Source organism: Rissa tridactyla, chromosome Z (assembly GCF_028500815.1).
Source record: "Rissa tridactyla isolate bRisTri1 chromosome Z, bRisTri1.patW.cur.20221130, whole genome shotgun sequence".
Classification (NCBI taxonomy): Eukaryota; Metazoa; Chordata; class Aves; order Charadriiformes; family Laridae; genus Rissa; species Rissa tridactyla.
Genome location: NC_071497.1, coordinates 1711300 through 1734309, shown reverse-complemented (window position 1 = coordinate 1734309; position 23010 = coordinate 1711300). Strand labels below are relative to the sequence as shown.

At 40.9% G+C, this 23010-nt stretch overlaps 1 protein-coding gene across 9 annotated transcripts in view; it reads right to left on the bottom strand.

The window, feature by feature from the left end:
• The window catches only part of MCTP1 (multiple C2 and transmembrane domain containing 1), a 287127-nt gene that overhangs the window by 192717 nt on the left and 71400 nt on the right, over nt 1–23010 (bottom strand). Inside the window, exon 1 of one of the 9 annotated variants that reach the window (XM_054186277.1) lies at nt 3302–3502. The exons of the other annotated variants lie outside the window; for them this stretch is intronic. The gene's annotated coding sequence lies outside the window, so the exon portion shown is untranslated. Of the gene's footprint in view, nt 1–3301; nt 3503–23010 lie in introns of those variants that run through there. 9 annotated transcript variants of the gene reach the window in all.

Genomic DNA, 23010 nt, shown 5'->3' with positions numbered 1-23010 from the left:
ATGGATATTCCCAGATAATTAGAGCTATCTCAAATGAAAGCAGGCTCCCAGAGAAGGTGCTTCCCTTGCACTGTTACTGATAAACTGCACTTGCCCTCGAGATGCACGCCTCGGTGGTTTCTTCACTGGGTTAATCCCTTCAAGGAGGACTGTTAAACAGAAGGGAACTACTTTGAAATTCAAGGCAACTTGGTCAAACCTGCTGAAATCTGTTGCTGCATCCTTCTCCCTCATCTCATTCCCTACCCTGCCCCCTTCCCCCATTTTTATTTTAGGGGGAAATTGAGCGAAAATTGCTTGTAAGGAAAACATAAGAGTTGCAAAGGAGAAAGGTCTACTCTTAGTTCTGGATGCGATATTAGAAAGGAGGATACCACTCTCCGTTAATTACCAAATAAAAAATAGTATACAAAATACTTCAAGAGCAAATTTTATTATCAGATTATTCATCTTACTTGTGAAAAAAGTTACCAACAGGCTACCTTACCCCACGGGAATGTGAAGATCATTACTGGCCTCAGTCTTTAGTTACCAGAATTTCCCACAACTGTTTACAAAATGATCATCTCTAACTGAAAGGTAGTTTAAAAAAATACACTAAATGTGTAAAGGGCCTTGATAAATTAATTAGAGAGTAACACTTTTAAATCTATTTTGCATGTAAAATAAAACCCTAGAAAAAGTTAATTAAAGGGAGTTTTTCATGAGCCCTCCCCCTTTTTCAACAGCTGATTTTCAGTTTTAGGTCACTCAACACTTCTTCCTCTTCTGCTCAGCACAGGTGAGGCCACATCTGGAGCGCTGAGGCTGCCTGGTCCGAGAAAGACGCAGACATATTGCAGCAAATCCAACGGCATGTCACAAAGATGACGAAGGGATTGGAGCATCTGTTGTATGAGGAGAGGCTGAGAGAGCTGGGACTGCTCCACCTAGAGAAGAGGGAGTTTCCTATCCAAGAGGGAAGTCCTACTCGTGTGTGTAATACCAGCCAGGCTCTTAGCGGTGTCCTGTGACAGAAGAGGCATATTGGATATTTCATTTTAATTGTGAGAAAAAGCTATTTTTCCTGTATGGGGGTGGTCAAATACTGGAACGAGTTGCCCAGAGGGTGCCCCTGAAGATACTCAAAACCTTCTCTGACGTGGTCCTGGGCAACCTGCTTGAGATGACCCTGCTCTGTGCAAGAGGTTCAACTGGGCTATCTCCAGACGTCCCAGAAAACCTTGGATGTTCTGTGACTCTCTATTACTTTGAAATGTCATAATAAATAAAGCATACGCTGACATCAGCTACCTTTCCTCAAAGCGTTGCTTTGCCTTCCACTTCTGGCTGCCCTGGTACGGCAGTGCCGCAGTTGGCATTCAGAGCTACCACCCTCTCCACCCCTTATGCGCACAGCATGGCCAAGACACACATCAACCCTGAACATGTCAAAACAAGCCTATACATATATCTATGCCTTGCATTTACACTGCAATGTTCACATATGTTGCAACTTAAACCCTTCCCCTGCACGTTCCAGTCTTTTTCTGTAAAGAAACCCATTACTTTCAAAGGTACACCAAGACATACTGTGTATGACCAGATAAACATGAGGTCGCTTCCCGCATGCACCCGAGAGTGCATTTACCTGCACTCTCAAAAATCCTGAGAGTATAATCTTTTTCAGAAATGAAAAAAAAAAATTGCTTCTTTAAGCAGAATAAATGAAAATCATCATGAAGCAAATTAGATATGAGTTTCGTCTGTGAAGAATTGTTCTGTTCCCAGGACAAGCAAAAAGAACGAGCACTCCTGTGCGATTCTGGTTTTAAGAAGATTATTGGAAGTCACATTGGCTGTCTGAGTACATTTGTGCAAGTACACAGGCACTTGCACTCACGAACACGTGATTTATGCACAAAGTAAATGGGGAAATAAAAGCAATCTGTTAAGTGGACGAAAATAACACTGAAAATACAAAAATCACATACTTTTTTCTGTCTTGAATAAACCTTAAATTCCTAAAGCTATTGAACTGTGAAGCATTAAAATCGTGTCTGCATTTCCCTTTTCTACTTTTTCCAAAGACTAAGTTTCAGGCAGATGCAGCACGATCCTAATTTCTGACAGCTAGCATTTCTGCCATTTCTAGAGAAACTTGCAATATCACGCACAAAAATCCTCTCACTTGCCTGAAGAGTGCAGAATTACACTGCAAGTTCTGTCAAACATGGCACATGAAGGATAACTCAAATGGGAACCAGAGACAGGTGTCACATCCATATCAAAGATGATCTGTGAACAATTAGCTCTCTCCATTTCAAAATGAGATAAATACCTGAAGCCAACATACATGCCATATGCATCATTCCCTTTAAAAAAAGTCATCTTCAGTCATTGTATTTAAAAATACGCTGTCCACATTTTCACAACAGAAAACCATATTAAAATATTCTTAATTTTCCACATTATTAATCATAATCAATTAGATACATAAATATACACACACTGTACATAACCTAGGTTATTTAGAAGGAGCTTTATATTTCAATTACACGACAAAGTTATATTTCAAATTTTGGGAAATATAACTAGCACAACATGGCAGTTGACTTATTTTTAATTAACTTTAAAGCAAATACAGCGTTAGTGTTGCTATCAGTAAAACAACACTGAACTGCTTCTAAGAGGAACTTCCTTAGTGCTTGCTGTACTCAAGAGTTCAGAAGAGCAATGTTACAAGCATAACACTGGTCTGTAAAACACAAACAGAAAAAAACATTTTAAAAATAAGATTCCAATTTTACAGTGAAAGCTAGATTTCTTCAACCTTGTGCTGCCTAGATATTTAGATATGTTCAATTGCCATTAAGGAACGACAGTGTGCTACAGCCACAAAACCCATCAAAATACACAAACTACTCAGCAGAAGACAGGTATCCAAGAGCAATTGAAAAGGAAGAGGGACGGTGCTCCAACTACCAGACCCGTCAGTAACTAAATAAACAGATTCTTCCATTAACATGGAGAATTCAGGAAAAGAATGACAACTGTGAGATTTCAGAAAATCTCCCGTATTATAAACTACTGCAGACATCAGTCTGTGATGCTGAGTGATGCTTCTCTCCGTGTCATTTCGTACGCTCTAATCTGAAGGAGCAGCTTTCCTCGTTCTGTATGACCCACTTAGGGCACGCAGTTTCCACCAAAAGCAAACATTTAATTATTTTCAAAACAGTTTTAAATTACCTCCGTTTTAAAGCAGGATGCATACTATATCAGAGCACATTAGACCTTATAAAAAAAGCTAAATTCCTACCTTACACAGTCCAAACTGAGAAGTTCCTCCAGCTTTCACCTGTCTGAAAAGCCAGGAGCGAGTTACAGGACTGAGTCAAGCACCTTTTCCTTCAGGGAGATACCTGCGGACGGGAGGCGGGCTGCGGGCTGGCAGCTGCTCGGGGACGCGGCTCACCTCCAGCTGGCAGCAACAGCCCTGAGCACACGCCGTGCGCCCGCCGCTGCCAACTGCAGCCGCTCAGAACGAGAGTCAGATCAGTCCCGATACGTGAATATGTTTCAACACAGAGGAAATGACTCAACTATCTTCACATCTTTAAACACTGAAAGCTGCTTCCTCCCCCCCTTCCCCCACTGCAGATGAGGGTGTAATAAGAAGGGTTCTCCCGCTTGTTTATTAACTATGGGTGTGAAACAAATACTAAAGCTCAACTGGTGAACTGTAAATTACAGATCATCCTTACGCTTTTTCTTCAAATAACGTCTCGAGTGGAGAAATACTAAACGTAAGTGTTTGTTTTAACAAGTGCATATGTAAGTATTCCATGAAAATAAAAGAGAACACATCCTTTCTATCCTAAAATATTAATTCTGAAGATATTTTGAGATTTTAAAGCAGTATGCAGATACCACCTGATATTCACCTCATAAAATTTCAAAAAAATTCCTTCTTGGCCATTACAGAAATATCAGAAGCTGAAAAAGAAGGAGCTGAGATAAGAAGGAAACGATAAAAATGTAGATTTTATCCAACTGAATTTCAGTATGCATTCAGGTATAACCGAATACGTATTTCACGACTGGATATGCATTGTTATTTGTTTGGCATTAGAGCCTGCCCAGTCTTACATACCTGTAGTGTGACACTTGAACTATTTCCTTAATCTCTACCCATTGAAGAAAATCTTTGTTTAATTTAGCTTGAATCTCGAGAGAGAAGTGGCTCTCCTTAAAATCTCTGTGTCTTGCAAATTTTGTAGTCCTTTCTGTTCCTTTAACATCCCTCTGTGTCAGGCTGCTTCTGATCTATGGGTTCTCAGTTTTCTGGGGTTTGGTTTCTCTGCAGTAAATATAATATTCCACAAGTGATGAGAAACGAGAACCACTTGGAAACACGGATTCTCTCCTTCTAGACCTCTCCATTCCACAGAGACACCCCTGGATGCTTGGGACCCCTCTCAGGTTGGTGCAGTTCACCCGGGAATACACAAGTCTAGATGTAAATCCAGTGGTGTGATTCTGAAACACTTGTTTTAAACCTTATGGATAATCAGAAAGCACACAGCAGACTGCAGCCAAACCACTTTCCTCAGGATTCATATTTAAAACATTGAAATACCTCATTTATTATGTATCATTAATGGCTGTAATGAAGCATCATTAAGAGTTCCAGATTCTTCCCTCAGTGCCACCTTGCTACAAAGCAGAAGAGTTTGGCAGAATTAGTTATCTCGCATCACGTAGTAGCCAACTCGCGCACTAGACTTGGTCACAGTGTTCCACCTTTTTCTTTATTTTAGATTAGTTTATCACTTCAAAATGCTTTTGGCATTCACTTCAGGATAGAAAAATAAAAATCACCCCTAAAGAAAAAAGATCACATGTCAGAATCACTCACCTAAGGAAGGAGCCTGTGACTACAGGTTCTGATAGACCTGGATGAGATGTGATACACTGAAATAATAGAAATCATAGGAAATGGGTGCAGAAGAAACCTCCAGATGTCATCACTCCCATAGCATGAAGAAAGATCACATATGTGACATATATATGACACACATGTGGCCACTACCAACATCTCCATGCCAACAGGTGAAGACAACGTACATTTTGGCAGACCTCACTATGAGCACCCAGAAGTACCTTAGGGGAATAAATTAATAAGGAGTAAAGCATCTCCTACCTCTACTACAAGATATATTTTCCCCAAACCAGCAAGGTTTTATTTAAAAAAAATGACACGGACTGATGATTTTGTTATGAAGATAGGGATCTGTGTAGCTTCTGTGGCTTCAGGTGCAGGCACCTGCCCTTGCCTGTATCATTTAATCCCTCTATGCCTCATTTTCGACCACTGGAAGCAGGGTAATAATTCTCCCCGACTTTGCAGATGAACTGCAGAGCACTGGGATATTGCTGTGAGAGGGTCCACGAAAAGAATAGTAACATTTGTTACGTCCCTGACTGCAGCTCCGGAGAACAATGAATTCATTTTTAAGTAGTACATATGTTGCTGTCCTCATTTAATGGCAATTTCCAAAGAACTTCACGTATTTTCCATAGAGGGAAAGCAAGCAATGGAGGACAAAACACTACAGAAAGAAGAAATTGTAAGGTGTACATTTTTTTAAGCAATGTCATCTATCACTGCTGTCTGCCTTCAAAGGCAATAAACCCCATCTGCTCCAAACTAATAAATACCAAAAGACAGGTTCTTTCATATGGTCAAAACCCATCTGGGAAGAGCTCTTTGCAGAAGTGGCTTGAAAGATGGTAAAACAGCCATCACTTTTCATGCTGATAAAAGAAAGCACTTTGCTTCTCAAGACAACAACATGATGAGACAGGGGTGCTGCTGACAGGGACCCACCCCAACCAGTCCCTTAGACTTGTGGATAAAACAGGGAGACGTAGATCACTAAATTTCCCACCAGGCGCACTCTCGGGAAGGTAACCTCTTCTTGAGCGATGCCTCCTGAGCTCCCCCTCATCCCGCCAGTCCCAACAGCCACTCTACCACATCCCCATGCTGAGGACTTCCCCCAAAGCCACGGATGACTTCTCTACCGTGACAGCAAAGGGGCAAAGGACATGAGCATGGACCAAGAAGTGCCATCCAGAGCGGTCAAGGGGGTGCTTGGATGAAAAGTGGTGATACTGAGCACCCCACATGACAGCACACATGCAGTGCTGTGCATCTCCCACAACACTGGCAGGAAGTCTTTTTGTGGTCTTCTTTTTTTCGTTTTCAGAAGGTGCCTCTCTCCTTTGTTTCTAAAGGCACATGAATTGTTACTAACAACTGTTTTGCAAATTTGGTTTCTGAAGCCTTGTTACAATGGACGAGAAATCAGTCATTTGGAAGGTAAAACAGGTCTCGTCTCAGCTCTCTGCTGTGAGAAATCAGACAGCAGACAATGGACCTGCGATGCTGAGTAAAGTGTCTTTAAAATGTGCATTTTCTGCTGGAGCTCAAATGCCAATAAACACACTATAAAAGCACTTTCTACAGAATCCATGCACATTTCAGTTAGATGACTTCACTTTTGAAGCAATTGTCTGAAAAGATTCTTTACTCATATTCAGAAATAATAAACTGTTGATTAACTACACTCCAGTATAGTAATTTGAGAAACGCATTCTACATTGACCTGAAAGAGTGGAACAACTAGCTTCCGCTGTTCCACTTAGACAACAACGGTGTTATTTTTCTTAAGAAAACTTTACAGCTTCGTGAGCAGCATCCAGTTTCCCAGAGTTTGCTGCACCAATCAAAAAGAAAACACTACCTACAAGAGTTTTGTAACGTTGTTCCCCGATTTAGCATTCTAAATTAATACAGAATTAATGAGATGGCTCCTGTTGGTATTGGTACAATAAGGGGAAAATAATTTTCATTTCATGAAAAGACAGTAATTGTAACCCTGCAACAACATCTGACTAGAAGGATACAAGTATATTGCATTCAATATTAAACTGACAAATACCGTATTTCTTTCAACTCAAGAACTTTGCTTAATGCGACAGCATTTTTTTCTTAATTTCAGAGGAGGACTTTCACTGCTGGTGGACACCTAATCTTCTAATGACAGGCACGTTTAGCAGCACTTGGGTCGCTCTGTGTGCAGCAGAAGGATGTCTCGGGCTGCGCAGACGGGGAGGACGATGCCAAGCCAGCGCTCCCTCCGCCATTCACACTGTGGGGCCTTAAATTCATCACCGAGAGACACAACAGCAACCACAACCATAACAGCAACAGTTAAATAGTGGTACCAAAACTATGACGCAGCTAGTGTGAATAATTTATGTGAGTTAAAACTACTAACAACAATTTCCCTATACCTTGACCAATGCCTCCAAGTGTTCTCCTTTGTCTACAAGTGACAGCATCCTTCATCTGAATTTCTTATTAATTACATCTGCCCACATGAATTATTTCTGCAGATGGAATCAAATACACTTATTGAGTTCCCTAAGAAAATGTGAAAAAGCCCTAAAAAATAAATAATTATTTTACTGAGTATGTACGCCTTTACGGGCTTCTGGCTCTACCCCTGCAGACCACTAAGGAATTGGTTGCTGCCAGCTGGAAAGAAAACTCAAACCAGCTGCTCCTTGTGGGCTTGGGAATGAGAATTCCAGTCCTGCCCACCCTGAGCACACCTCTCCAGAAAGCAGCCATGAGAGCGCATCTTCCTCCTGAGACGACCGGGCTTCTCATGCCCATCTGCCTGATATACAAATGACAGGTGATGAGGAGGAAGAGGCCCTTCAATACAAATCAGGGCAAAAACTTCAAACAGAAGGACCACAGCTGTCCTTCCACGAAGTTCACAACAAACCCTGTAGAGGGGATTTCTGTAAACACAGCGAACGGCGAGTCTGGAACAAAAGATCATCCATGAATTTCCCATGGAAGACAGTATCTACCAAACAGTCTGCCAGAACGCAGTTATCTGCCACCAGTTCCATCGCTCACACTTTCACGCTACTAGACAACAGAGAGTAAAAACGTTTGTTCACAAAAGAATTGCCTGACGTGGGGATATGGGAGAGGCTGTTAAATCAAGACTTAAAAGAGGAAAACACAAATACACAATGTTTAGACCAACAAGAGTTCCAGAAGGCCTGGAACAGCTGCTGCAAACAGGCACTGATGGTGGGGCCCGGTCCTGTGCCACCACATCAGGCAGAGAGCGTGGTTTCACTGAACTTTTGCAGCAAGCCTGCTCACCTGGGAAGAGCCAGCAGCCTACACCACAGCCTAGCTCACAATAAATCTTTAAAAATCAGAAAGATTATATGGTAAGATGCTTGTATAGAGAAGTGTGGAAGAATAAAAATTAAAAGCAACCAGAAAACCAGACAGGGGTGTGATTTGTTTTTCCACATTTTACATTACTACTGCAGTTCACACTGGTTATCTGATCCTCTGCAATGTATAAATACCTAAAGGTCTGGGGAATTCCACAGGCAGTGCGGCTCACCTACTGCTGGCACCTAGTGGCACCCACTTGTGCTTTGCTCATCTGAAGAAGCCTATTTGCTTGCCAGATAGACCAAAGCTGGTAAGTTCTAAAGGAGGTCACCAAAACCAAGGTGGCATCCTGTCACGATGAGATGACTGGCTCACTGGGTGCAGGGAGGGCAGCAGGTGGTGTTCATCTCCACATTAACAAAGCTTTTGGCACCATCTCCCATAATTTCCTCACTGACGAGCTGACAAAGCATGGCATGCCTACGTGGACAGAAAGGTAGGCTGAAGAGTGGCTACACCACCAGGCTGAGAGTGGTGCAACCAGCGGTATAAGGTCCAGCTGCAGGCTAGTCACCAGCAGCGTGCCCCAAGGAGCAATACTGGGGCCAATATGCTTAGTATCTTCTTTAGTCACCTGGAAGACAGGGCAGAGCCTGCCCCTCATCATTCAAAGATGGTGCAAAACTGGGAGAAGTGTTCAACACACCAGTCACGCTGCCATCCAGAGGGACCTCGACAGGCTGGAGAAATGGGGAAGTGCCAAGTCCTGCCCCCAGAGAGGAACCATATACCAGTAAACACTGGGGCCCTGGAGTACTGTGTCCACCTCTGGAGTCTGTAGCACAAGAAGGACACGGACCTGTTGGAGTGGGCCCAGAGGAGGGCCATGAAGATGATCCAAGGGCTGGAGACCCTCTGCTGTGAGGACAGGCTGAAAGAGTTGGGGTTGTTCCGCCTGGAGAAGAGAAGGCTCCAGGGAGACCTTCTAGCAGCCTTCCAGTCCCTGAAGGGGGCCTACAGGAAAGCCGGGGAGGGGCTGTTGGCAAGGGCATGTAGCCATAGGATGAGGGGCAATGGTTTAAACTTGAGCAGGGCAGGGTTAGATCAGACATTAGGAAGAAGTTCTTTACGCTGAGGGTGGTGAGACACTGGCCCAGGTTGCCCAGAGAGGTGGTGGAGGCCCCATCCCTGGAGACATGCAAGGCCAGGCTGGATGAGGCTCTGAGCAACCTGATCTAGTTGAAGATGTCCCTGCTCACTGCAGGGTTTTGGACTACATGACCATTAGACGTCCCTTCCAACCCAACACATTCTATGATTCAATCATCTGGAAAGCAGATCTGCAGAGAAGGTCCCAGTGGACACCAAACTGATCGTGAGACAGCAACCTGTCCTTGCAGTAAAGCAGACCAACAGCTTCCAGGGCTGCACAAGGCAAAGCGTGGCCAGCAGGTCACGGGAGGTGATCCTTCCCCTCTGCTCACACTGGTGAGGCCGCATTTGTAGTTGTGTGTTATGGGCTGCCCAGTATATTAAAAGCAAACAAACAAACAAACAAACAAGACATGGAATTATTGGAGTGAGTCCAGCAAGGGACCACAAAGATAATGAAGGGATCAGAGAGCCTGAAGAGATATGAGAGAGGCTGGGAGAGCTGGGACTGCTCCACCTGGAGAACAGAAGGCTTGGGAGATCTCTTCCATGGGTATAAACACCAGATGAGGGGAGTACAGAAGATGGAGACAGTCTCTTCTCAGCTGAGCCCAGTGACAGGACAAGGGGCAATATGCACAAACTGAAACACAGAAAACTCCATTTGAACGCAGGGAGAAAAGGTTTTTACTGTGAGGGTGGTCAAACACTGGACCAGGTTGCCCAGAAAGGATGTGGTGTCTCCATCCTTGGAGACACTCAAAACCCAACCAGACACAGTCATGGGAAACCCGCTATAGGTGACCCAGCTTTGAGCAGGTTGGACAAAATGATCTCAAGAGGTCCCTGCCAACCTCAGCCACCTGATGCTTCTGTGAAAACCTTTGCATTTTATCTGATAATGTAAAAAGAACAGAACTGTTTGGGGACCTGTTGATTAGAATCTCATTTTCCAAGACACTTCAAGCTAATAGTCTTCCTACATTTGCTGATGAAGTAATTACCAATACTAAATTAACTTAAGGAACCATATAATAAAGGTCAATTAAAAAAAAAAAAGGTAACAGTAGGTCCAGGGAAAATGCATATTAGGAGAATAAATAACAGATATCAATTATTATTTTATTACAAGCTACTCAAATATTTGGGTTTATATTCTCTAAACTCTATACAGATGATTTTGCATGTAGATGCGTACAATACTACAAAGAGTATGTACAAAAATGTAACAAACTAGATTACTTAGACAATGGTTTTCCAAGCACTTTAATCATTTAGTGACTGCTTTGATAAAAACGACAAGATAATGCGTTTTCTTACTCCATAAGGTATTCTGAAATTTCTCATTTCAACTGAACAGACCGTTGTGCACAGAAACGCTCAGCGCTACCATTAACATACACATTGGTCCATCACTCCCCACAACACTCGTATTCGGAGCTCAAAGGCTTGTTCACAAACCACATGCCCCAGCATCTCTGCAAGCCATGAGCCTCTGCTGTGGATGTGCACAATGATTTAAATATTTCCTTTATTTTAGTTATGATTGTGTTTCTGAAGCAGCTTGTTAACTTTAAAAGGTATAAATTATCAAATGGTACATAGGTTTAGGGACAAGGGCAGGCTTTGGACTTTGCAATGTGATAAAATTATATCTGCTATGGTGTAAAGTTAGCCCTTCACATTCTCTTATAAACAGTTCTAATGCAAAATCTGACCTTGGTTGTTCAATAAAAGAAATTTTGACAAATTGTACTATTGGATTATTTGCTATTTGATTTAGACTGTATTCTGTTTTAGACCTCATTATTAATTATCAGATACTGTGCTTTAAACTTGAGGAGAACTGTTAGTAAGATTTAATAAATCAGAAAGTTTTGTCAACTTGAAATGCCGACTTACATGCCACATTTCTTTTCATTTTTTTTTAATTTAGCAAAAGGATAGCATCTATGATGATTCAATATTGGTGGAACACTGTCAAAAATAACTTGAAATTGAAATTACTGTGCCCTTTTTTTACTCCTCAGCAATTGTAGATTTCTAAATTTCACTTACCTTATTAATACACATACATGAACATCTGAAGGGTCATCCGGGGATGATATCTGACTTTTGCCACACTATGATAAACTCAAGCTAACAAGCAATTGTATGCTTCCATTAATTATAGAAAGGAGAGCAAATAAGTACAATCAATAGAGAAAGCTATCTCTATAGTAGATTTGTGCCTGGAATCAGATGGAAATGTAATTTCTCTCCTTTCCACCAGACCTAATCTTTTCACAGCTTCACTTGACTTAAAGCGTATGTAGTTTGTGGAGGAGAGAGGGGGGGTAAAGCAACTGCATGTTCCTTCTGAAGAGCAAAATGAAGTTTTGCTTGAGCTAGGAAATACATAATCTATGCCAACATAAGCACATTACGGATAGATGCACTCCAGAAAGAGTCACCATGTCCCAAGTTACCCAAAACCAAAGCTGAAACACCTTATTCTTCATCTCTTACCAGGAAAAGCTAGCAAAAAAGAGAGCACCTCTTCTTTTAAAGCACTGCGGAATCATGCAAATGCAAAATGCATTTTGATGCATTTAAAACTTAGGTCCAAAAAAGGCGATGATAAGAGCTAATGGAGTTGTACTTATTTATTTATCTTTTTAAGTACATATTTACTTATCCTCAATTAGGAATTTAGTTTCACTGCTCATGCATAATGGAAGATAATGTCTATAGTATATATACATAAATTCCTGGAAATATTCCTCCAGGCCTTCTGGATTGTATACATTGAAACCCATTCTAGAGCTGCATTACAAAATCAGTTTTCATTCATCTCTGTGACACAACCGAACACAACTCGAGATGATTTTGGTTACACTACTGCCCTGCTATATAGATCAGACAATCTGCTCAGGTGTGCCTACACACAGTGCAACTCCATGCGGAAACCCCTAGCCAGCCATGAACAACCTGGTTCCAAAATCAGGAGCTCAGAGTTGGGCATAGATGACCAACTCCATGCTAACACATGCCCCTGGGACCTTAAAATGTTATTTTTCTACATCGCCTTTTGATGATCTATGAAGGTCTATAGTGACATGTGAATGGGAGAAGCTAATTCAGGACAATACTTAAGGTTTTTTATTCTCCCATAAACACACTCCTAAGCCTGTCGCCGTCGCCATGCAAAGCAGGTTAATGTATCTTTTCACATTTTCACACAAATGGGCTAAAGCAACTCTTATCAGATGAAATATCTGCCAGTATTTCTGGCAGAATTCACACCCCTGGTTTCTTCCTGCCCTCTGGCTTTGAATACTTAGGACACAACATACTTGATACGTTTCTCGTAACTTGCTTCAGTTAGAGCTCTTCTGAGTATTTCTTTTGCCTACCCTCACATCTTTCAAATCATGAGAATTCTTGGGGGAAGAAATCTATTTTGATAGCAACATGACAGGCAAAGCTACCGTAGATCTTAACACTTACTTCACCTATTTTATGGAAATCACAGCTTTCTTCCCCTAGTTCCCGAGCTGCCTAACTTTTTGACAGTGGACCCATAGGTTTTCACTTGGCGGCACAAGCCATTGGATTTTGCCCTGAAAAAGTCAGTTTGTGCTCAGTAAACTAAGGGGAAACCACAGCTAACACGCAACAACACAAACTTAGATTAAATCCTAACTCTTTCCATATTATCTAGTACATACTTTATTTGAAATTTCTGGTTCTGTTCTTGTCACCTGTAAAATACATCTCTCGGATCAGCTGAGTAAAAAACTGTCCAGAGATCAGACAATAAAGGGCTGTTGAAATGCTTATGCAAAAGGAACTCCTGGTAAAGAATAAACCCTAATGCAAGCACTCATGTAGAATTCATAGATGTCATTATATTTCCCCAAATGAGAGATTAACATCTTAGTAGAAATTCTAGGTCTATAAATACAATCTTGAGTAGCATCCATTTTAAAACTCACAATTTTGAAATGCATCTTTATAGCTCAACTTGAACTTCCAGTATCTGATGCAGGAGGTTAGGGCTCATGTCTGTGTGGAGAACCAGGGAATGCAAAAATTTTAAAACATACAAGCACACACTTGCCATTCTGCTACTGATTTCTTCTTCCTAACAGCCAAAGTCTCTGTGAACTAAGTACCCCTTAAGATGACATGGAAAAGAATTTTGTACAAGGTCTTGCATTTTACCTAATCTGAAAAACCATCAAGGATTTTTAAATAAGCAGTTACTCACGTAAATCAGAGACTATCCACTTACAGTTACATACTTACGTACTAAGGGAGCTACCAACTTAATAAATGCTAATGAAATTTAAGAAAAAGCTCTATGAAGAACAGAACCGCCTCAGTTCAGATTCGTAGCCCTGGTGCAATGCAACTGCTGAAGACATGAACTTGGTATAGGCAGACCCTTGAGAACTGACACTGGTTCATACCTCTGTATTTAAACCACTGAAAATGTACAGTGTACCTTCATAGGCACAACAGGCAGTTTCTGCGTTTGTACATGTCTTTCTCTTCCACTGCTTAAAAATACTTAAATACTTTTTAAAACAAATATTATGGCAGAGGGTACAGTTCAGACGTCAACTGAACATGCATTACGCAGACCTTTGGTTAGAGCAGAATCCCAAATTAAAAGAGAAGGAAGAAGGCTCACAGAGTGGTATGACAGGTTATACACTTCTGCTACAAAAAAGCCATAGAGGAAAAAAAAAAAAAAAAGAAAAAAAAAAAAGAGGTCTGTGATGAATTAAAATAGCCTGAAGTCATGCTAAAGGAATTAAAAGCAGGGGTTTTGAGTAGCTTTATAGACTTGTGTAGATCACCTTGTAGAATACATCAAGTCCATCAACTACTCTGCTTATAAACTTAAGACAACTTTTTTTCCGGAACTGATTAAAGAAACACCTCAGACAGCACAAATATCTCATTCACCTAAGATGCCCCTTCGCATCCCGTGACTTTATAAAGGGGTTATATGCCCTTTACAATAAAGCAGTCGTCTTCAATACATCAAAGACATGACCACCATGAAAGTGCTCCAGTTAACCTTCTGGACTTTCCTTTTATAACCACCACAGTGAAGAGGATGAAAGCTGGGACACAGCCACTAAACAGAAAGGGACATAAAAACTGTCAGAAGTAATACAAAATTCATAAAGATATTTCCTCCAAATCAATCTAGCACCAGATTTTAACTTTTGTATTAAAGTGCAATTTTTTGTGTAATTTTATGTGCAATTTTGACTAAGGAAGGCCATTATAAATAGCACTGTATTGTGTAGTGGTAAGGAAGGAGACAGTTGAGACTCTTCCTCTGGATGTGGTATTTTGTCCCTTTTTCAACGAGCGAGCAGAGATGCCCAGGTCCAGAAGCAGTGCTGGCCTGTGAATTCCAAGGGCACCTCTCTGACATTCGGCTCTTCAGCTGGAGGAGGTGCAGATGTTCAGTTTCTTGTCAAGAAAATATCAATCATGAGATGTTAATACTAATTAATAGGTTAGTACTAGAACACCTCGCTGTAGCCATCTGTGTTACACAGGGAGCCTAAATGTGCAACTCAGGACTGTGCTTTTTGGTATCAGGCTAAGCACTTCTCAAATTTGCTCTACTAATTGTCAGAAACTTTAAGTGCTTCAGTGACTTTGGAAATCTGTGTGTACTGTTTAGTAGTTGTTACAAAGCTTCAGTATCAGAATGCTTAATCTTCTTTCCATTATCACCTTTCAATTAATTTTTAGATAATTCCTCCTGGACAGTATGAACAGCCTAAGTGCAAAAATATAAAACTAATCCACTGTAAAAATTTATTTTCTGTGGTAAGCCTTGTTGTAGAAGAAGGGAATAGGCATTTTCTTATTCTAGTAGCTTGCATACTTTTTATCTTCAGAGAGTTTCTCTATGATTGTCTATATTGCTTTTTCTTCATTTCCGTTATGATTTCTTCCAAACAATCAGAGAGCAGAATTTATCATGAGTTCTGGGGAAAGACTGGACCCAAGAGGTTTCAATAATTGAACAGACTGAGCAAAGCTTTGATTTGCTACAACAGGCATTTCCCAGTCTGGAAACCTGAGCTGAAGAGCAGCTCCTTTTTCGACTCGTGCCAAAATGCATTTGTGACACTTCCCCAGGCTTCTTCCCAAATCTGTGCCAGATTCACAACATCTTTGTAACTACAAATATTCAAGATGGACGGTTAGAGACAGCATTACATCAAATATTTGCTTCGGTGTTTTTCAAAGCACAGCCATTGCATGAACAGCACACGCCGCTCACTGGAACGCTGCAGACCTTCCTGGAGGAGAACAGGGAGTGCAAACTCTCTTCATCTCCTCTTGTGAAGTAAGACACCTCGTAACAGGCTGTATTTTAGAACCACATTTTAATTTATTCTTTGTAAGTAGGAAGGCATACAATTTGTACAAACACTTAAATCTCAGGAAGAAAAAGAAACACAGAGATGGCTTTTTGCTTAAATACGTCCAAAGCTTATCACACTACTAATCATTTACAAAAAGCCTTCTGAACATGTAAGTGCATATATTTGCATCCTTCCTTTAACAGAACTTAAGATTTTATTTGGAAAGAAAACATTCCTACCTCATGCTCAGCTTTCATCTGACCTCATGCTCAGCTTTCATCTGTCCTCATGCTCTAATTAGGCAATTAATTTAGCAAACAAGACTTAGAACATATCAAAGGGCCAGCACAGGCAGTTTGTTTTGTGGTCATACGGCAAGCTTATATTCACACTTGCAAACATTAAGATTTTGCTGAAGAAACACACCAAGTATTTTCCACACAAACTTACACAGCAGGATTCTTGCTAAGATGAGCTGTTAGTACTAGGTCAAAATAAAGCTTCCAACAGCACATAGGGATTTCTTTCAGCATCTAGGCTGAATTCAGACCTCACAGACCAAGGTGTGTCGCAGCTTCATGGGCCCTCCAAATCCTCCTTATCTGCCATCTGCCCTGGAGGGTACCAACTCTCAGTTGCTACCTAGTGCTGTTCTTCTGAAGCTAGACAGAAACACAGACCTTCTCACTTGCCCTGAAAACTTGAACCTACGTCGTGCCCCTGCAGCGCAAACCCAGCTACTCCCCCCCCAATTTGACTTGGCACCGTCAGAACTCAGCTGAGCCTTCAGGCTTTCACAGAGTCATCTGGAAACGGCAGGAGGTGGCTGCGATGGCAGGGGCTGTCTTTCAGAACTTCATCACCCAAGAGGGTCCAAACAGGGGACTCCATCCCACACCGCCCCAAGGACCAGCCGAGGGGACCACTGGTCCCAGCCCCTTTTGCTGAAGCTGTGCGGGGGAGAAAAAGTCACCTACAACATGTCCCTTCCTCTGTTTTTATCCGTCTCCTGCAGATTTCTTTAAATTTCCACCCCGGGAGGGGAGACTGAAGTCGGGATTACCTTCTGGAAGGCGCGTCACTCTGTCAATGAATAACAGAGTCAGGCTTTCTCTCTCGAGCTATTTTTCTCTGCTGACTTTAAGCCTGATCTGTACAGAGCGAGACTGATTCCTTTTAACTTGGCACAACGGGAAAGAGTGAGAATTACGAGTAACACGGTGTGACCAAGGGTAGGTAATTCAAGAATATGACTGAATTAGGTATTTCATAATTGCGTTTGGCATTCTCACAGAAATCACTTGCCCCCACATGAAAGCTGACACTGTTGAGAGATTTGAGAGAACAGCAATTTTTTCAACAAAGAAAATAGAACTGTGTAAGAAACCACAGGGTGCTAGAAACACTTTAAAGTGTGACCTCTTCAGCCAATGCCACTAACGTGTGCTGTGTCTTTAATTAAATAAAGGGAATTCAATAAAAATAGGAATGTGTTTCTTCAATTATTATTTTTACTAGATTTGTCAGTACATAACTCCTATAGCAAACACATACTGCAATTACCAATATTTTGTACAAGCTATGATAACTCACAGTAACAGTCAGTTATTAATGCTCCACTAACGCTAATTAAACCAAACCCAGAGCACTACTACCATTTCTCTATTTCTAGCATTTTTCTATCATTTAAAATTTAAATTAATTTTCCCTACCCCCTTTTTATTCACACAAAAAGATACTTCTGTAAAGAGTTAGTCCAAATATCCGAACACAAAACATATACATACTTCTCCAAATACTATACAAATGTTAAACTTACAATATTTTGAGCAGCCTGAGGTGACGGAGAAGTAATGTAAGGCAACCACAGGCTGGATGCTGCCAGATCGTACTTATCTCCTTGTTTTAACTAGAGCTTATATGGGCCAGTCATGCAAAAGCCACCTTGGTGTGACCAGTAACTGCCAAGATACACAAGAAAAAGCACACTAACAGTCTTCAGCTTCTATCAATTATATCTAGGTAAAACCCCAGTGGCAGTACTTGTAATGTACTCCATTTTAAAAAAATACAAAATAGAACTAAAGGATTTGCCACATCTGCACATTCTCCTTGCAGTATAAATTTGTTTGGGAAAAAAATCACGGTAATAGTCCAGATATACAGCAGTAAATCACGACTGAAAGGCACAGTTTGAACACTCCCTGCTCAATGCACAAACTGCCACATCTCTCAGAATTTTGTCACTTAAGCCTCACGTCAGAAGGATACCTTACCTAAGAAAAATACTTTACAAAAACTATCAATTTAAAACACCTAAATTAGGCATCTACAATCTGTTTTGTTATTTTCAACCATGAGCAATGGATACAAAACCGATATATAAAAACTATATAAGCGGTACTTCATAGAAGAGAGGCAACAGTTGTCTAAATGCTTCCTAAACAGCACACAATCCTAGGCACCTCTGTACAGCCATTAGTGACAGTGAAGAGAACAATCAAGGAGGACGTATTGTGTCTATATTCCAAATAACACTGAGTATTTTCTTGGATGGGAAAGCTGAGCTTATTCCAAAGTTGTGGTGATAGGCAGGAAAGAGAAGACTGATGGACTCATGACAACAAGTTATCAGATTAGTTATTAGATTAGTTCCAGTCTTTCACTAGGGTAAAACGAAGAGATTAAGAGGTTGAGCAATGGATCCAAATAAATCTAAGAATGTGATGATAGTCCAGCTTTCCTACACATCACAGGACAGTTCGGCACAGACCTGCAGTAAGGCTGAATCTGAGCGATCGTTTTCCATCTAGGAAAAACCCTTCTCATGATTCCACAGTCTGCAAGACACAAACGTTTTCTAAGCAAAACCAGCTTCATGTCTTAGGTCACATTCTGCAGAACAAAACCAGTTCTCCTTCCAAGAGCTGTGCAAGAAAGGAGTTTCATCTATGTTGAATGTATTTTATTATGATCTCTAAGACATTTAAGAACATACATAAAATCACTGAAAAAGCCAAGGAAGGAGAAAAGGCAAACATATGAACATAACGAACATCATGTAGGAAGGGAGACCAGAATGACCCTGCAATAATCAAGCCCAAGCAGTTCAGAACTTGCCCATGAGTTGTATAATGGCAAACCTCCATGACAGGGTACTTGTTTATAACACTACAAAAGCAAACAACAGTTTTCAAACACTCCTTGGCACAGTCTTTCTGATAGGTTTATGTGACCTCCAGTAAAGTCAGGCACTGCTCAATGAGGTAATGCTTTACTGGGAAGCTTTTTGGTGTCTTTATGTAACCAATTCAGTTTGCCATTAAAGCGTTACCTGATTGAGTGATGTCTGACCTTACAGGAGGATTTTTGACACTGTCTTCACCATCAGCGATGAATTACATACCAATATAACAATGGATTACCCAGTTCTTAAGGTACAGAATAAAATAATAAGATGCCAGCTATAAGGTACTAATATAGCAATAGCCTTGTGAATGAAACGGGAAGTTTTCTGTTCTAGGGATTCCTGTGCCCATTAGAGAGGAGAAAGCGTGTGAATGGCACTGACTGCAGCAACCCACTGCAGCCTCCGCTATGGCACAAGTCCTGCAGACAATCCTCATCAGGGGCAGCAATGCATCAATAAGGGGAAAAAAAAAAAAAAAGGAAAAAGAGACACTTCTTCCCTCTCCCTGCCCATTGCCTTCTCAGGCCTCACTGACTCCATGCCTTTGAGTATCAATGCTATTATACTTGGCAGTGCCATGGTGTGTTTTGTCGGCTGCTCCTCCCAGGAGCTGCCTCTCCTGATTCAGGGCTGCTGGGGGCCGCAGCCAGCACCTGAACCGAAGGGTGGACTAAGCATGGCTGCCCCACTATGGGCACAATTAGCTGTTGTCAGGTCTGTTCACCTCCTCTCAAAGGTCAAGCTCACTTGGCTTTGACTATCCACAGAGCTGGTCTTCACCCCAGATGTGGCAAGAAGGTTTCGGTATTGTATACATGCGGAACGCACCTTAAGACACTACACCCATGACCACAGAGCACACAGTGACCTCCCTCCATCCATCCATCCATCCATCCATCCATCCATCCAACCAACCAACCAACAGCCTGAACCTGAAGAATACAGCCTGTCCTTCCCATCAATGTATGCTCAGTAAGTACCTTGTGCACCACATCTGGCATTTCTTACTGCTTATCATCACCTATGGTGTGCCAATTACTTCCTAACAGGTTAATTGCTGTGTTTAAACACAAATCAGTGGCTGTAGGCTATATTTTTGGTAACCATAGCATGAAAACCAAACCGTTCTGACTCATACTTGCTGTCTCAGAAAGAGGAGGGAAGCCTGATTACAGTCTTGCTGGTGATACTGCTTTCTCCTTCTCCACAGCAAGGGAAACAAGAAGGGAATGAGAAGAGCTGCCAAGTCTAAACTTTTCGCAAGGTCTTGTCAGAAATAAAGCACTAATCAACCATATCCAGCAAGCTTCCAAAAGGAGCAAAAAGAAAAAGGGCACTGCCAATCTGTTCACCACTGACTGAACATGTTCTCCGTAAACCCAGAGCCATTGTGTTCGAATTCAAAGTTTTCACAGCACAAATAAGAAGGTTGGCACTGATCCTTTAAGAAATGTCTGACACGATTCTTCATTTTCTGGCATTTCAAGAACTAATAGACAGTTGGGTGATAGCCAACACAGTAGAGTGATAAAAAAAAACCCAGAATCACAACAGCCTGGTACTTCAAGCAAGCTCATGTCTTCTAGCAAATGAAAGATATAGATCAGAAAAAACTCCACATGCTGCAAACATCTTTTAGTGATTTACCACCGACAACAACATCTTCTCTTTCAGGATGTCCTCTATCTGAAGGAAATGAGTTGTTACCCTGACAATCCATCATTCCTGACTTCTTCCATGGTGACTAACTTTCAGAGTCACCAACCTTTACCAAGGAAAGCTTTCAAAGTCACTTAGATGTTTTACCCAATGCCCAACTCCGCAGCCTCAGCTCTTTTGATTTTTAATTTGCTTCTGTTATACCTTCCACTTTCTTTCACTAATTGGTGCTCCACTTCTAGCCTTTCAGGCTGCCACCTATCAGTCTTACATTTTATAGCATAAGACTGCGTTAAAGGAAAAAAAAGAAATAAAAGTGATGCAATCCATAACATCCATTATCATGTATTTTATACGTATGCAAAGATATATTTGCCTACATAGCTCTCTCTCTATATATATAGCCTATGTGTCCTTTGCACACTTGTCAGCATCTTCAAAATTACAGTACAAATGCAGAATGGTTAAAAAACTTTTGTAATTTTTTTTTTTTTAATCTGAAAATCCAGAAATGAGTGCTCTTTCGTACTAGTAAACTGAAATTTCACACTATACGTAAGAACTTCTAGTACATGTTTCAAAAGTTTGTTCATGAACGGCTATACTTTTTATTGAAGTGATAAGACTTTTATATCCTAAGTGACTAATCAGACAAAGACTGTATATATAATACTCTTTAGAAGTACAGTTTAAGAGATGCATCTGTTCCCAGTGACAATCAACCAATAGGTTTGCATCACTTCCTGACCAAAATAGTTCTCAAAGGCGAACAAGCCTCCCAGAAGCAACCAGAGTTGTCTGTATTAAGGCCACTTAAAGTATGGAAGAGGCAGGGCAAGAAAGGTACTGCCAAAATCCAGATGATTCGTAGGAGTCTATTATACGAAACGGCAGTCAGATTACGGTGGTAACAGACACACTGGTTTCCCAGATGCTACTCAACAAACTGCTTCTGCTGCCTGTTCTTTTGTCTGGAATATAATAAACTATCAATATTAGATTTCAAAGTGAAGCATTTTAGTTCCATCTTGTACCATGCTCACAGCATGCAGTCTCACTTAAAAAAAAAAAAAAAGGCAGGTTCGTGTCTCTGTTATTTAATCTATCAGCAAGGATTCAATTTGGAACTCATCTTCAAATGTAAATACTGAAATAGTATCACGCACAGCAAAACAAAAGCACCAAGTATTTCTTTGTAAGAATTACTTACACTAGGCACTTTGCTTTTAGCAGTAATGTTTGCTTAAGGTTTCTCATTTCAAACAAATACATATTTATATGCACACACACACTCATATATATTGTGACACATTTCCAACAAACCTAATGTATTTCTCGTGCTTTCCTATTATTATATGGTTTCTAACAACACAGGCTTTGGGCCCAAAAGATAAGTATCTGTCTCAATACTACCTGGATTAAAAAATGGTAAAATTTCTAAACAGATAAAGAGATAACTTGGAAAATTAATCACTGTCCCTTAGACTCACAGTAACAGAAGCTTAACATGGATTCGACAGTTTGCCTCACAGATGGAGACAGTACACACAGCAGACAACTTAAAGCATACTGAATTGCTCCACAACTCCATTTTCTATGGATGAAAGCAGATAACACATGAAGAGAGACTCATTTATTCCATAAATGTTGGGGTTATGTGGATACAACCATCTTAGTCCACTGCAGGTACCTGCCACCCCTTCACACGAATGCCCAGCGCTGCAGAAAGTCAGGCACAAGCAGATGCCGCAGCCTGGGCCTGGAGGAGAGGGTCTGCTCGACTGAATCCCGTAGGAAATGAGAAACCATAGCCTAGAAACATTCTGCATGGACTTCATTCTGCAGAGTGCCAAGAAACAATAGTTACCTCAGCAATTAGAAGTGAATATCCCTCATCACTATTATGCATTACTGAAATCTTAAATTATTACACTGACTTCCTCCTAGGGAATAGAAGTCATTACCAAAGCTATCACTGAGACAACTATTTTGCAGTGCTATCCAAGAGTCTCAGATGTCTGGCGAGGAAATATGTCATATATTACAATTATCTAAACTTTTGTGATACTTTTTAGACTTCTGATAAAATGTGCTACAGAGTTTGGAAAATACTGTACAAATTTTTGCTTTTACATTCCTAATGCTTACTTCAAATCCCTCCTTGAAGAAGTATAGTCCTTTTCTCCTACGTATTAGGGAATGAGGAATAATTTCTTTGAAAACAGACATCTGAACTGAAAAAGGAAGAAATCAGATATATCAGAGGAGGATTGCCTTCTACCAGGCCTCTAAATCTCATTTCTAAAGTAAAAATGTATCTATAAAAAGCGAAATGAATCACTGAAATGCTACGGCCATATAAC